This window comes from Saccopteryx bilineata, chromosome 4, assembly GCF_036850765.1.
Source record: "Saccopteryx bilineata isolate mSacBil1 chromosome 4, mSacBil1_pri_phased_curated, whole genome shotgun sequence".
Classification (NCBI taxonomy): Eukaryota; Metazoa; Chordata; class Mammalia; order Chiroptera; family Emballonuridae; genus Saccopteryx; species Saccopteryx bilineata.
The window spans coordinates 246,062,950-246,078,532 of NC_089493.1; the positions used below are offsets into that span (position 1 = coordinate 246,062,950).

The window sequence follows — 15,583 nt, forward strand, 5'->3', positions numbered from 1 at the left end:
CTTTATGTGTAGGAAAATTCTCCTAAATCTTAGAAGTAAAAACCATTTCATGTAGAGCAACTGGATACAGTGAAAGAAAACTATTAAAACAGTAAATATTGCATAATTCTGAGACATATTTCAAATAAGTGCTGATCTATCAGGGAAATTAATGTAAAATGAGGATATCTTTTCATCTCTCCAGAGTAGTAAAGCCTTAGAAGTAGCCTGCCAAAGATGATCTTTTTTTTGAACAAAGCTATTTTACATTAGTATATCAGTCCTTGAGTTTTCTACACACAAATCTTAAACTTAGTAACAAACTAATTTATGCTTTTTAGAACGTCACTTAATATAAGATACCTATGTCTCTCTTTTTCATGCCAAAAAGAGCATTAACAAGTCCCGAGTGTTGCATTATAACTTATAGTTTTACAGAAACAGCTGGCTCTTAATCATTTTTTCAGTTGAAAAGTCCACATGAATTATTTTGCTTTATTTTGAAAATCAAAGAGGGAGCGAGGCTGAAGACTAGCCTAAGCAATTCTGTATCTTCAGCTCCAATGTGTAGATAAAATTAAACTTTTTTTTTTTTTTTTGTATTTTTCTGAAGCTGGAAATGGGGAGGCAGTCAGACAGACTCCCGCATGCGCCTGACCGGGATCCACCCGGCACACCCACCAGGGGACGATGCTCTGCCCATCCGGGCATCGCTCCGTTGCGACCAGAGCCACTCCAGCACCTGAGGCAGAGGCCAAGGAGCCATCCCAAGTGCCTGGGCCATCCTTTGCTCCAGTGGAGCCTCGGCTGCGGGAGGGGAAGAGAGAGACAGAGAGGAAGGAGAGAGGGAGGGGTGGAGAAGCAGATGGGCGCTTCTCCTGTGTGCCCTGGCCGGGAATCAAACCCGGGACTTCTGCACGCCAGGTCGACGCTCTACCACTGAGCCAACCAGCCGGGGCAAAATTAAACTTTAAATCATTACTTGTTCAAAAGAGTAACCCATTACCAAAAGAAATAAACATGTATTTACAGACAGGTTAAAAGCAGTAGTTCATTCGTTTGTTCATTCATTCATTCATTCATTCGCCAGTTCTTTGGATTCTGGAGAATCAGATCCTAAAGTGGGGAAGCTCTGAGGTACCCTTACTTGTTTCTCATGGTTTCTGTTCAGTTTAACATTAAAGATGTGAAATCAATAATAAGAGTTAAGTAAAATATAAACCAGACACTAGTCAGCTGTTACATTTTAGATGAGAAAGTGTATGGGGAAGAGGAAGTAGCAACATTTACCAAGAGCTCAAGAGCAGTATTATATTATGCTGAAGCGTATTACCTTAGAGAGTTTGTAGCATGTAATGGAAGGGTAATGGAGACTCAAGTGGCTGATTTTCATTCTTTTAGAAATCTTTGGGAATATATGGATACTTTTAAAGATTAATTTTTCTTGACATGACAAATGAATCTCTATCCTTCCACAAAATTGCCTTCGTTTTTGTGTAAATGTTCTACAAGCTAATAAGACAGAGTCCTGATATTTTATTGTATTTATCAATTTTATCTTTTTCCATCTCAAGATGGAATGGTTTAGATGCAACATTCTCACTCCCGAAGGCTAGAAGGAAGAGTATTGCATGCAGAAGAAATCTATTATACAATTCAATGACTTCTTTTCATCCCTACACATTGCTAGGACCATGGCCGAGATGGGGTATTTAAATATTTCCAGGTTTAAAGTAGGGCTCTATGCCAGGAAAAATAGCTGTTTTGTGTATCTTTCTATCCTCATGCCATCCGGTTGTTAACGTGTGCATCATAGAAGTGAGGGTGTGCTGGCAGCACCAGTTAATCTTGGCCAGTCCACACGAACATTTTATAGTTTTCTTCAGCTGAGGTTTTGATGTATTATTCCCATCCTACGCAGTGCTGGGCTCTAATCCTTGTAAATATATAGACAATATATTTTCTTGTTGAAGTGATTGCTTTATGGAGAAATTCCCAGTTCAATCATAATGTCATTTTCCATCCTGAAGAACACGGGGTTGGGTCTCCCCACTAAGGCCGTAGCTATACAGACTTGCATCGGTCAGGGGAACAAAAACAAGTAAGAACTTCCCACTGAGTTTCAAAATCTCCAGCTAGCTGGGCAGCTGCAATGACAGAGATGTTTAAGTAACCACTGAAACTTTAAAAGTGCTACCTAAAAATATGTTTAGGCATCCGCAGACATTTGCTGGTTTCCCTCTTTGTGACCATACTCACAGAGGCTAAATATGAAGCAGCTATCCAGAAAATTAGATAATTGGAAGACTGTCAATATGAGGATTCTAAACAAAAGTAAGTAATTTACTTCCGAAGTAAACCTTTTATGCCTGAATTTTCCATCCAGTTGTCTCAACCTTCCACTATTCTTAGCCTGAGGAGAAATAGCCTTTGGTAAAATATACCATTACAATAAATTTGTACCCCTACTCTATCCCAATCTCCAAAATTCATGGAAACTTTAAGAAAGTTCTTAATTTTAATAGACATCTGTTGCTGAATTTATTAGATCTATTTGGGTTCATCTAAAATTATTAGTTTTACTCTGAGTCAGAAAGGCAAGAATTGTGTTGACTTTCTACACACTCTTAGCTCAGACAAAAATTCTTTTTACTGCAATTTTTCCTACAGTATTTAAGACCAAACTGAATAATAGAACTGTGATACATAAATGGTGTTGTGACTGTTGGCTGCCATGAGCTAAATGGTTTGTGCCAAATGTTGACTGGCCAGGAAACCAGTCTTTAGGTATTCCAGATTGAAGACCAAAAAGGGGGCTAAAAAGAGATCTATTTGAAAATCAGATGACTGCATTTGTGTTGATAATTGTTTTGTTTTTTTTTTCCTTTTAGAGAGAGATACACACACACACACACACACACACACAGAGGAAGAGAAAGAGATGAGAAAATCAATTTGTAGTTCTTGTAGTTCATTGATTGCTTCTCATATAAGCCTTGACTGGGGGGATCCAGCCAAGCCAGCAACCATGAGATCATGTTTATGATCCCACGTTCGAGCCAGCAACATCACATGTAAGCTGGGAGCTTGTGCTCAAGCTAGATGAGCCTGTGCTCAAGCCAGTGACCTTGGGGTTTTGAACCTGGGATTTCAGCATCCCAAGTCAATGCTCTATCCACTGCGCTACCCCTGGTCAGGCTATAATTGTTTTTTTTTCTTCTTTAAAAAAGTTTTTTTTCTAAATTTTATTTAGAAAATTAAGTTTAACAGGATGACATTGATCAATAAGAGTACATAGGTTTCAGGTAAGCATTTCTATAGCATTTGAACTGTTGATATGTTGTATACCCATCACCCAAAGTCAAGTCATTTTCCATCACCTTATATTTGTCTTTATACCCTAACCCCTCCCCCTCCTTCCCTTCCCCTACCTTTGGTAACCACTTCACTTTTATCTATGTCCATGAGTCTCAGTTTTATATCCCACCTATGTGTGAAATCATACAATTCTTAGCTTTTTCTCACTTATATCACTCAGTATAATGTTCTCAAGGTCCATCCATGTTGTCATAAATGTCACTATGTCCTCATTTCTTATGGCTGAGTACTATTCCATTGTATATATGTACCACATCTACTCTATCCAGTCCTCTATTGATGGACACTTTGTTTTTAAAATGATCGAATATGTATCTTCAATAATTGGAGCTTCCAATCCACCCCCCCCCACACACACACACACTTGTCATATAGCAGGTCATTGTGTCAAGAAAGTACTAGCAAAGGGAATGGGCTAGAACTGGAAATGATTATGAAGTCAGAGAATGAGGTAAAAAATGACCACATCTTGCTTTTGATTAATCAAGTTAATTTCATAAGGGCTCCTAGGACTGGGAAGCCCAGCCAGAGTACCACTCACAATTACCCCAACACTAGTTCAACCTTCTGCCCAAGTATTCCCCAAATCCTGCCCTGGAAAATTCTACTTGAAGTCACAAAACTGGTAGGACTTGGCTAAAGCTGGCTCATAGAGAACCAAAGAACTAAAAAGAACTAAATTACTTGTTAACTTTTGGAGGGCGGGGGAGAAAGGAGATTTAACACACAACTCCAGATGTCTGGCTTCTTAAAAAAAATGACGAGGTCTGCCTCTGCTGGCCAACATTACACATGACCAAAACTTTGGAGCTGAGCAATGGCTGCCCAAGGCAGAGGGGCTCGCCCTCCCAGTTGGAAACATTCCCACCACAGTTTCCATCGTCTCAGGAAGCCTTTCTTATCCCCTAACCCAGTGGTCAGCAAACTCATTAGCCAACAGAGCCAAATATCTAAAGTAAAACGATTGAAATTTGTTTTGAGTGCCAAATTTTTTTAACTTAAACTACATAGGTAGGTACATTCCTTATCACGGTAGCGCCTGCACGTGGTATTTTGTGGAAGAGCCACACTCAAGGGGCCAAAGAGCCGCATGTGGCTGACCACTGCCCTAATCTTACTGGCTGATCTCTGAAAGGTCGGGCAGCAGCCTTCACACCACTCAGGGAAAGCACATCGCCATTGCTCCTGGAGGTAGTCTGCTTGTCTTTACCATCATTTGCAAGTGGCTGTGGGTCCGTTTTAGCAAGTGAACCTAGTGGGACTCATTCATCCTAGTGGGACACACGGATAAATGGACATTGCTTGTTTTAAAGACCCACTCAGGCTGCTCTACACTGTCTGCATGTCCAGCTGTAGCAAACAGTTCATCAATGCACTTGGACTTGGCTTTATCAATGTAATGTATGCCTATGAAACTCCTCTGGGCTCTGAGAATGTTCAATTCTAGGCTATTGTGTCCCAGTGAAGAAAGAAGTGGGTATGCCATGGTGATTAGGGAGGACAGTACATGGACTGACCTTAAGCCAGGACACCCTATTGTAACCCATTTCCAAGGCCAGGGACCATCCGGAGGTGTGGAGCTGGGCAGAGGATTGGGAGTTGAGGCAGAGTGAAGTTGGGAACTGGTAGTTGTGGCCTCAGGTGCTCTCTAAGATATAGTAGAGATTGGACTGTAAAAGCTCTATGCACTGGGCGAATTCTCTACAAAGAAAACAGGGCTGATTAATTTTTTGCATCCTTTCTTGGCTGTCCCTAAACTGCATTTGGTTGGGAAACTCTAGGGGTAATGAGTGTGTCTGTGGTTCTGTGTGTGGCAAACATGAGGGATGGAACAGGCTCACTTCCATGTAGCTGTCAGCTGACTGCTCTGAGCACAGCAGGGAAGTAGTGAAAAATTCCTCAGGCTAGAGCAAAGAAATCCCAGCATGTGACACTGCCTTAGTTTCAATGTCAGGACAAAGTTCAACTCCCAGAAGTAGTTCTAGTGTGGTCAAAGAGACCACTGTTGTAACCATTTAACCATATTCAGAGTTTAGTTGGGTTTTACACTAAGGGTGTAAAGCCAGTAGCCATGGCCACCATCACAACCGCCTGGCCCATGCAGGTTCTCATTGAATTTGGACAGACGGTAATGAAACAATGGAGCCAAGAACTGGTGTGCCATTAGCTTTAATCCTAGCTTGCACCTGGCAAGCAAGAAATACACACAGTGGAAAAAAATTTCCCTTTCCATTCAGGGCTCCCAAAGCTACTGACTCATCATCCGAGTTTCCTAGAATCAAAGTTTTCTACCTCACCAGTCTCATTCACCTGTTCCCCATCTCCTTCTCTCTGCACAAACTCTGTACAAACTGGATTCTCCTTCAGCACCCCGCCATCTTGGCTGCTTCTCCTCTCCTCCATGTGGCCTTTCTCTGCTCTCCTCTCTAATGCTAATCTCAGGAACCTAGAGAGAGCAAGCTCCCAGTCTGCCCCACTTTATAGTGTAGAAATCAAAACCTTTAATCCAATATACAAACAAGGAAGAGTCTGATACAAAGTGACTTATCTGAGGCATAATGGGATTCCTCATGAGAGTGCACCACCCCATATCAAAAAGGGTGGGAAAGGCTTAGTCTTAAAACTAAGCCTTAGGTTATAAGGATCCTGCCTGCTTACAGCCTGTCCCCCCACATCCAATGCAAACTATAAGCAAGCAAACATATATATCATATTTACAAACTTACTTGACCAACAAAGGGAAACAGTTTATTTTTATTACTCCAGCTTTTTGATATCCTCTTTGCCTTTAAAGTGTGATTGTCTTTAAAAATCTGAATCAAAACTGCTTTAAAAGCTCTTCCATGAGATTCAGCTATTGCTAATAAATATAGGGGAGCAAAAGAGCAGAGGGTGAAGACATGGGGTTTGAATTCTGTTCCACTGATTAGCTGGGACTGTAGGCAAAATGCTAAAACTCCCTGAGCCTCAGTTTCCATCTTTGCAGTGGGTCAAGTTATCTCAGGATGGATTGTGAGATAATGTGGCTCTCAAGAAATATTTACTCGTCAGTTGAGATACTAAAAATTGCCTTTTAATAGTTTTTCTTGGAATTCCCTGAGACAGTCTCAGGTAGACCTAGATTAGTGTTTTACTTCCTCAGTGGAGAAGAAGCCCACTCCTGATCACCCCCGCCCCCCGTCCTCAGTGAGGTCACTAAGCTTTCTGTCTCTGGAGGCAGGCAGCTGGAGAGGCAGGAGAGTGTCTCAGCATGGCATAATCATAGTGTGTGATGATTTTTAAAATATGAATCACAGCACTCACACGAATGCAAAGGAAAATAATGATTTGGGAACTAGAGAATGGACAGGGTGGAAGCAGAGGTTCCTGTGCACCTTCTGTGTGCAAGGTACATATGCATATTTTATTTTATTTAACATCACAGCAACCCCCGGTGACAGGCCTTATCATCTCCGTTGTGCACACAATGGAACTGAGGCTCAGAGTGCTTCCCATGTCCAGACAGTACCCAGTCAGTGCTCACAGCACATCTGTACAAAGGGAAGGCCCAGATGCAAACCCAGGTCTCTGGGACGCCAAAGTTTACATCCTTTCCATTACATCCGAGAATGGGGAACAGAAGGAAGGCGGGAGAGAGATGCTAGCATAAATGGAAACTGCACTTAAGATAATAGTTGAATACAGGTTGATGCATCTATGCTTACGTGGACAGAGTGGCTGAATGTCCCTAATGGCTTCAGTAATAAAATCCATAAAAGGAGTACACAGAGGCGTGCAAACATGTAGGCATGCAAGGCTCATTCCGCTTTATGGCCTTGTGATAGCAGGCTTAAGGTGATAGGAAAGATGCAAAGACTTCTCAACCACAGTTTTAGGAGGAATTGATGATCTCATGACACCGCTGTGTTAAGTGAAACCACTTGTCCGCTTACAGCTCCTTAATAGTATTGTTTTAAAGTCAATACATCATAGGGAACAGTGTCTGTTATGAAGGGTAAGGACAAGGCCGCCTGCTTCACTAGCTGATATGGTAAACCTATTTGGACACTCCTCATGTTAGAGTAAGAAACCTCTCCCCAGAGAGAGGAGGGAGAGCAGGTGTTTGTGCAAAAAATCCAGCTTGCTGAATGCAGGCGACTTGTCTCAGAGACCTGAAGTGCTGATTATCCCTGCACCAAAGGAACAAATCAAGAATGAAGGAGTGTTTAAACAGCAGGTGTCCTTCACTGCCCGAGACAGCCCTGTTCCCAGGACTGTAGCATTAAGAGGACACTGCTATCCACAGGATGCATAACAGGCCAGAGAAGAATACTTCCCAAGTGGAATTAGAAACAACTTGGGCCCATTGATTTTGGTTGAAACCTTTACTGCATTCCCAGTCTTCAGGGACCATGCTGGCCACCTGTTTGGTGGTATTGTATTAAAATATAAGGTTCATGCAAATGAGAAAAATAGCTCTGGCCTTTTAATACAGCATCTCATCTTTCTCTCCTCCTCCTCTCAGCCATTAGCAGAGACATAAAAGAACCCATTTCAGAGGAAAGGGAAATGCCACAGACCTAATTTCAACACAGTTTGGAGAATGATGATGGCATTCAATGGAGTATAATAATAAATATCGACTGTGTATAATTGATGTTCCATTTTAGATCTAAACCACTATCACAAGAGCAGGAAAACCATTGTGAATTTAGAAAGTATATTTAGAAAAAATATTTTTGGAGAAATTAAGGTTGGTTGTAAACCTGTTATCTTTTGAGGGGAGAAGGCAAGTCTTGTGTTTCAGGTGATTCTTTGTTATGACAGTTTCCTCTCTACCAACACCCCCTACCCCCAACATACACCACACCCACACGCCCATACACGCTTGAGCCAGTGCATTTAATGTACTTTTCTTGGATGTTTCAGATGCAGTCTAATGACTGTTTAGGGCCCTGAGGTTATAGTTATGGTTCTCAGCAGGCCTGAATATACTGTGACAAACTATCTTGATTTCAAAGAGCTGCAACACCTCAGCCGTATTAACCGATGCCACACCCTAGCTTTTTGCCACCTCCACCCTTCTCATTTTTGTAATTTGCTGGACTCAAACATCTGCTCCCGAGGCAGATACAAATGCCCCCTTTATATTACTACTATGGAAACTGAGGCCCTGAAAAGTCAGGTCACTTGCAAAACGTGGCACAGTTCAAAAGTGGCAAGCTAAGCAGTAATTGAGGACGCCCGGCTCCTCCAGTGAGCTCTGTACCTACATTATGCTGCTTTCAGAAAGGAAGCCAAGACTCATTCGTTTCTCCTTGGCTTGCTGCCTGATGTTCATTACTTCCATTGCCTGATTTCCATCTTACTGAGTCCCTGCTTTCTGCTGGGAGCCAGCTCTGTGCTAGATGCTGATACAGACAGAGATGGAAAAACAGTCCCCTGTGCCCTAGACCCCCAAAGGACCTCACTCTTTATAAAATGGGCCTGACAGTTCCTGCCCATTGTTCCCAAATAGAACATGAACAGGCAATAATAACTTTTCAAGAAGAAATTAAAATTCTGTAGGGAAGAAGACTGCCTGGGGGGGGGGGGTGCAGAGCTCTGTGAGTGGGACGGCAGCAGAGGACGCCTCTGGTTGGAGAAGCCTTCGCTGACTGTGTGATGGGCCACCGTGGACAGCGGGGCGGGGCTTAGAGGAGGGACAGGCAGGAGAGCAAGGTGTTTTGGGTAGAAAGATCAGGTCAAGAGAGCAGGATGTTAAAATGAACAACTCCATGCCAACCAGACTTTCTGAAAGTCAAATTGGACCATTTCACTCTTTGCTTAAGGAATTTTATATTATTTATCCAAAGTAATGGGTGGATTTTTTTCACTACACCTAAAGTTTGGTTTAATAATTATAACAAAATAAAGATTGTGTCTGATTACTTTTTTCCTCCGAAGAATACTGCAGAAGAAGAAGGGATGGGAGGCAGAGGTCTGAATGAAGAGGTAGAATGTCAGAATATGGGTATTCATTCATTCGAGGTGCTACATGAGTTATTATCACATTCCCCTCTCTAGATTCCTGTCCATTGGTAATTTCATTAAAAATGAAACAGGGCGAATGGAACACAAATAAATTGAAGGCACTTTTCCCCAACCCTTTGAAAGATATTTGTAGAGTGACTAGAAATATTAATGACTGGAGTTTTCCATGAACCACTGTCAAAATCCTAAACTGATTTAAATGAAAAAAGAGTAATCGCCGGCCTTTGACAGGATGCCTCTCCCTGATAACTTCTCTGTTTATTCAGTGTAGTTAATAGAAGACAGAATCTCCCAGCCATGGCTCTCACCTTCCTGCTCCTCTCTTGGCCTGGGATTGCCCGGGCTTAGGTGGCTGCAGGGTTGTGTGTTTTCTACGGTTTTAGAGTAGAAGTCCATTGAAACTTGGCTCGGAGAGAAATAAAAACAACCTGCAAGTGTCTCCTTCTTTGAGCTCTGAGTAACAGCCTAAAATAACAGTAGTACCAATCTAGATGATTGGAACCTTGACTGAACCCTACAATCTCTTACTGCTTTTCTGGTAACATGTCTCAAGATCAGGATGTGAACAGACATTTCCTTGAACTAAACTTTTTGTGTTGGGTTCTCTCATGTTCACTGTGTGCTATTTTTATTGTATCCCTTATCTCTTTCAATGAGCTCTGACTCGTTTAAATTCGACTACAAGCTTCTAATTGTATATAGAGACATAAGAGCATTTTAAGATCTGCTCTGTAACAAAGCATGGTATTGCTGACTGGTGCTTATCATCAGTCTAATATCTATAACCACAGAGGATTATCTGTATGTATGTTGTATATATCTAGACATAACAAAAATGAGATGGAAGCATTACCTCTTAAATTTCCACAATTTTCTTATATTATCTTTAGGAAATTCTTTTTATTTATTAAAGGGGAAGGGAAGCTTTGCTTGATACCCTGTGACCCAGATGAAAACTGCAAACCCATACATTTAAACCTACTTAAATTTATTACTGTAGTTGGTAGAAAACTTCTTGCTAAGTTTTCCTGAAATGAAGGATATCTTGATTGGCTTTGTTCGTGTTCTTTACCTATAAAGAGCTACTCATTCGGCGGCCCCGCTTTACATGGAAAGAGGACCACTCCCTGGCTGCCTCTTCCCAGTCAAATCTAGTGCTAACACTCCCTGAAATGTTTCTTTATTTTGGATGTGAAATCCTACCCTTGAAATTAATTATTATTCTCAAACATCCTGAAAATATGTTTCCTTAAGGCCAGTGAGGGTTAACTTCCAGGAAATAATGGGTTTGTTTAAATGTCTCTGCCACTTAATGACTTGATCCTTACATAGGTGACTTAAAGGTCACCATGCAGAAACAAATTTAAAGACTCACTCATTGAGGTGAAGGTGGTCGGCATATGGATGAACTCTTGGTGGTAGTAGTTGTTTTTAATAAAATCTTCCTTGTTTTTTTCCTTAAGTTTGAAAGAAAAACAAGATTCGTTTTTCTCTGTTGCTCTAAATGTGAACGAAGCAAGTTGGTTTTGGAAATACAGGTAATACAGTCCCTTATTTGCAATTACAAAAAAACAAAAACAAACCCCAAAACCTGAAAAGTTTTTCTTATTCATTTTGTGACAAAACTTGACCTGAACTGGCATGAGATCGCTTATAGTCCTTTCTCATCCAACTCTTAGGATGCATATGTATTCATTTCACTGCAAAAATAGTACTGAGTTTGATTTCTGGATGCTGCCCCCTCAGGAATAGATGTCCCATGTTTCTCTTCTGAAATCTGAAAAATTTAAACTCCAAAACAAATCTGTTCAAAGAAGAGACTGTGGCACTTGCATCCTTTGTCCCTGAAGAGATTAAAAACAGGATAAAAAACAAAGGGCAAGGAGATCCTCGGGAGCAACTGGTTTTCCTAAATGCAGGACCTCTCTCATTGTCCCATGCTCTAGTGGGAGTCTCACAGAATTAAAAAAATATAATCTGATTTTTTAAAAAGTATTTCATTTTACACTCTACTTGCAAGAATAATTCAGAGATTAAGAACTGCTGACCGAGTCATCTAGTCTTAATTTCCTGTCCTGTGCTCATAATATCAGGGTTCCAGGCTCTTGTCCATACGGGTCACTGATAAGAAAAGGCCTCCACAAAACAAGCGATGCTCTCAGAGTAGAGGTGGCCTAGGGAGTGACAATCACAGGCTTCTCATGGGGAAGCGGTGACATGCAGCAGCAGCACGGACGGCCGCCTCACTGGTATAGCAACCCCAGCCTGCCCGTGCTTCATTTTCCTCCCATCCGACAGCCAGCTTCAGGTGGGTCAGCCCCCTTCCTCTCAGCGTCAGGTGTGGAGATGTCACAGGCTTTCTGTGCAGTTGCTGGTGGCTTCTCCGAACGAATGTCCATGATGTCTGCAGCCTGAAACTGTCCTCTCTCCCAGGGAATGGCCCTGGGGGTTGCTTTTCCCAGTCCTCATAATCAGAGGGAATGGTCAGCTGGTGGGTTGGTCCTCTGTTTTGTTCTATGTACCTGCAACCTTACTTTTCAAATACCTGCAGCTGTCTTTTCATAATTAATACCAGTAAGTTGAAGGAGCCATTAATAAAATGAATTTTTATTTCAAGCCTAACTTGGGAGGGCAGCTGGTACCCCTGAGGGTGGCAGAAGAGGCAGACATAGTCTCATCCCTCTCCTCTGAGGGGCTTCTCCACAGACTGTCCCCCTCTGATTTCTTTCTCACAAGACAGACATTGGTCATCAGGCACAATGGTAATCAGTTTTAACTTCGAGATAAAATGGAGGTAAATGGTTAATAGCAGAAATCCAAATTATCTGGGGGGGGGGGGGACAGCGGGAAACAGCACATGGATATTGCCAATTAACGCCTAAATCTAAAACTAAATAAATAAATAAATAAAGCATAGTTACCATAATTAATAGCACAGCAGACATTCACAGTAATTACAATCTCTGTGAGAGAGACCAGAATCAGGAGGAAAAGGGAAATTATCCAATAAGCTTGAGTGTGACAAGCAGAAACCAAATTAAAGTGCTGAGGGTCAGACAAATGAGAGGCGATAAATCGAAGAGAAAGTGAGTGTGAGACCCATGCCCAGCCCAGCAGAGGCGCCCAGGCAGCTGGTCACCCCGGAGAGCACACGGATATCTGCACACACGTGTTTGCCTATCCTGGGGAGGAAATGGGAGCGCAGGAAATGCATAAATGGCTTTGAATGCTACACATCACCTGGTCCATCAGGGTCAGGCAGGGTTTCACTGGTAGGGACTTGAAGGTCTGGGCAGTGATACAGAAAGAGCATGTCTGTGGAATATGTGGAGAGGGAATAATGCATGAACTTCTTTTCGAATGGCAGATTTCCCCAGCGATACTCTTCCCGTTCAGTTAACGTAGTCTTCATTGCTCCAAAGAGCAAAAAAAGAAAAGTCGTTCTGAAGTGTTCTGCAAGAATAAGCAGATGTGCTCTTCACATATCTATTTAATCAGCCTCCTCCAGCAACACTAAGACAGGAAAGAAGGCTGACGCTTGTCCAGAATCTTCAATGAGGAGGGAGCAGGACGCTTCATGGGGCCTGAGCGAGGTTACCCAGGCTTGAGCTCTGCTTTCCCCCCTGAAACCGAGGGACCTAAGAATGCCGCCTCCTCCCTCACACCAAAGGTACACTTGAAGGTTAAGAGCCATCACTAATTGTCCCACTTTTTGCAAGTAGTCTAACTCCAAAGGAGCATTGTTTTTGTACTTCCTGAATTACTTCTTCAATGTCATGGCAGTTACCAGTGAGAGCATGAGACACGAGAATTTACTGCACAAGCGTGTTGGCATTGAGCGGGGGCTTCACTTTCACTGTTCAGTAAAATGAGAAGCCATCTTTGTTAGTGGTTGTCCTTCCCTCATTCACCCATCCATTCAAGCACTCAAGAAATGGCTGAGTCTACTATGTGCAACCAGGGAAGGCGCTCTGCTGGGACAGTGAGTGATACCGAGGCCATGGGCTTTGTCGTGCGTTCTGGGCCCGTAGAGAGACCCCATGCCACGATGGGAGACCGTGCAGGAGCAGCTAGCTACAAACAATGTAAAAAGCAAGATAAACATAAAAGAAGATACGTACTATAGTAGTTCAGAGGACTGAGAGATAACATCCAGATATTGACCCTACAACCGAAACACATGCCAGATCTGTCCACCTCTCCACATGCTGCCTGCTACCTATGATCGTCCCACCCACCCTCAGCACCTGCTCAGATAACTGTAGTAGCTTCCTGATAGTTTCCCTCCACCCACTTGGCCCTCCTTCCACTTAATCTCCACAGAGCGGCTGATGATCTTTTTAGAAACATAGATCATGTCCTCTTCTGCATAAAACTCTCTAGTAGCTTCTTACTGTGTTTACAACCAAGTTGAAACCTGCTATCCTGGGTGCAAAATGTATCACCTTACTCCGTGCCCCATCTTGTTCCTGTCTACTGTTTCCCGCTCTGCTCCAGCCCCCTAGCTCGCCCTCTTGTCTGGCGGATTTGCTGTTTCCTCCAGTTGGAATAATCTCCCCCCACCCTCCCTCTAGTGTTCCTATAGCCAGCTCACTTTTGTCATGCAGAATGCAGTTAAAATATCATTTCCTCAAACAGGCCTTCCCTGAGTCCTGAAACAACCCAATGCCTTTCCACCCCATCACTTTATCCTCAATTTCTGTAGTCCGTCCCTTGTTGACACTTGCACATGTCCGTTCTTGTTTGCTTTTGTCTGTCCCTCCGCTCCATTAGAATGGGAGCTTCATATGAGCAAGTTTGTCTTGTTAATCACTGTATCTCCACGTTCTGGAACAAAGCTTGCCACACAGTGGACTCCACACAAACACTGAGTAAGAATAAGTGCTACTCCAAGAAAGAACATCAGAACAATTTCTGGCAAATCAGGGTTAAAACAAAGAGCGGACATGTGAGGGGCAAGGATAGGCATTTTCAGATATCTGATGCGCAATTTGGAAGACAGTTTTAAGGGCAGAACTAAGATCAATGGGCGGGCAGAAACTGTAAGGAGATAATTTCTGCTCAAAATAAGGAGGAACTTTTTAGTAGTCCCAGTAACACAAATATGGATGGACCTACCAATGGGTATGGGAGGCCAGATGAGTGCAATTCCTTCTGTCCATAGGAGTCAGACATTGGATGTGGGGCAGACTTAGCCAATGATTCAGGTCCAGTGGAGAATATGATTACCTGTGATTCTTGGGTCCTCGGATAAGTCCTTCCTCTTACATAGCGAGAAACCACTGCTTAGTGGGGGAAACAATAGATGGTCCAGCAAAATCCTGCTGTTGACTCAAGCCCTTGCTGGAAGCTGCCCATACAGCTCTGTTGATGAAAAAGCACGTCTGGGATCAAAGGACTAAAGAGAAAGTCCGCGGGCTTTGGCCAGGTCTCACTGCAGGATCCCAGTCTGGCCAGCATGGCTAGGTGATAGATCAGTAGCCAAAAAGTATTTGCAAGGAGAGAAATGGTCACAGCCAAATGAGGACCAGAGGCTTTTTGGGTGGGAACATACAGCGTACACACTGCCCTAGCTCTTCTCACCTCTGCAAAGCCCAGAGAAGGTATTCAAGTGTGGGATTCAAAAGTTAAGCTCTGGTGTGTGGCCTTCCTGGGGATGAATGTCATCCACTGGCTTGTTACTAAGGCTCAATTGCCAATGACATACAGACCCCGAGAGATGATTTAACTTCGCTCTTGTCTCAAATCCCTTCCCAGTGACTCATAACTTTCTCCTGACATCAGAACAGCTGGGCCAGCCAGCTGGAGAAAAGATATACAGATGCTGCTGGCTGGAGCTGGAGGGGGCTCGGAGGCCCTCATCTGTGCAGTCAGCCCGGAATGCCCCTGGGCTACAGTGTGGGTGTTCCCCCTCGTCGGAGGGTACATGGGTGGGGTTGTCTGCTTTGTCATGGCCCAGCTCTCATCCTTCCGTCTTTGAGCAGAGAGCACTGTAGCTCCTCTTCTTACACAATTTAAGGAAGTTTTATTTCTTGTGGGACTATCAAATCCTTGATCCAATCCATCTGGAAGAAGGTACAAGTGATAGCGCTCTGGCCAGAACGAACCACCCACCCAGAGGCCTGGGCTGAAGAAGAAGCTCACACGAGAGAACGTGTGAAAGGTGGAGAAATTGAAGGAGGGGTTGGATATGGGGGACAAAAAAGAGATGGTC

General features: G+C 43.1%; 1 protein-coding gene across 9 annotated transcripts in view; it reads right to left on the reverse strand.

The window, feature by feature from the left end:
• SEMA6A (semaphorin 6A) overlaps positions 1-15,583 on the reverse strand; it is a 132,664-nt gene that overhangs the window by 64,949 nt on the left and 52,132 nt on the right. The window lies entirely within an intron of this gene.